Here is a 1,173-nt window from a genome sequence, read left to right on the forward strand (position 1 = left end):
AGGGCTCTGCTGAGACTGGCCTTGGACAGGCAGAGCCATCCATCCACCTGTGAGCACTCAGGGCCAGATAAAGGCCTCTCTGGACTAGGGGGTGTCTCAGCATCACCCCAGTAGGCTTGAGGATGCGGCTGAAGCCCAGACTGAAGGGCGGTGGGAAGACAGCCCCGTGAACCAAGCGCCCCCAGGAGTGTAGCTGCTGCCCTGGGGACAGGCTGGGGGGACCCTGGGAGACATCAGGGGCCAGGGCCTTGATCACAGAGGTTGGAGAGAGGTGTGTTCCTTCCCATTTCAGCAACAGAGATCCCCCCGCTCAGCCCACAGAGGGAGAAACTTCAGCACTGCGAGGCTCCGAGGGACAGGTGGGGCAGGACCTCCCCGTCCACGTCTGGCCAGGCTAACGCTGGGGCTTGGATGGGTAGCCCTGAGCCATGAAGGTGCCCAGACATCCCTCCCTGTTCTCGGGCAGACTTCCTTGACTCAGCCTGTCTTTGACACACATTCAGGGAGGATTGGGGAGTGGGGGTGGGAGACAGGAAGCTACCAAGAGCCAATCACCCCGCACCGAAGCCTTCAGGGCTGGTTCTTTCTGAGTGTGTGTGCGCGCGCGCTCGCGCGCCTCAGCGGGGAATTTCTGTGATAGAAGCAGCCAGATTCTGGAGTGAGCCAGACGAGAGGAGAGGGAAGAACAAGAGGGGAGGAAAAAGCTGGTGAGGGGTGCGAGAGACAGACGGAGAGAACAGCAGTGGGTGAGAAAGAAAGCACAGCAGAGGGGAGAGAGAGAGAGAGTGGAGAGGAAGGCAGAGAGGAAGAGCGAGGAGGGCGAGCGGCGGAGAGACGGGAGGCAGAGAAGGCAAGGTTGCAGGAGGGGCCGCGGAGACCGAGACGGAGCGCGGAGGGATGGGGTGAGAGGCGGCCGCCGGCGCCCGCAGCCCGGGATCCGAGGGCGCGCAGAGCTCCGGGTTCGGCAGCGCACGGGCGCTTGCCCGGGAGGTGGCGCCGGGCTCCGGGGTGGCCGCGCGCCCTCTCCGGGGGGCGGGGGAGTGGGGGAGCCATGGCGGCGGGGACCGGGGGGCGCGGGGCGGCGGCGCGGCCGCCGAGGGGCTGAGCCGGCGGCGGGCTGCGCCATGGCGGCGCGGGGCGGCGGGCCCTGAGCGCCAGCGGCGGGCGCGCACC

Source organism: Budorcas taxicolor, chromosome 23 (genome assembly GCF_023091745.1).
Source record: "Budorcas taxicolor isolate Tak-1 chromosome 23, Takin1.1, whole genome shotgun sequence".
In the NCBI taxonomy this organism is placed as follows: Eukaryota; Metazoa; Chordata; class Mammalia; order Artiodactyla; family Bovidae; genus Budorcas; species Budorcas taxicolor.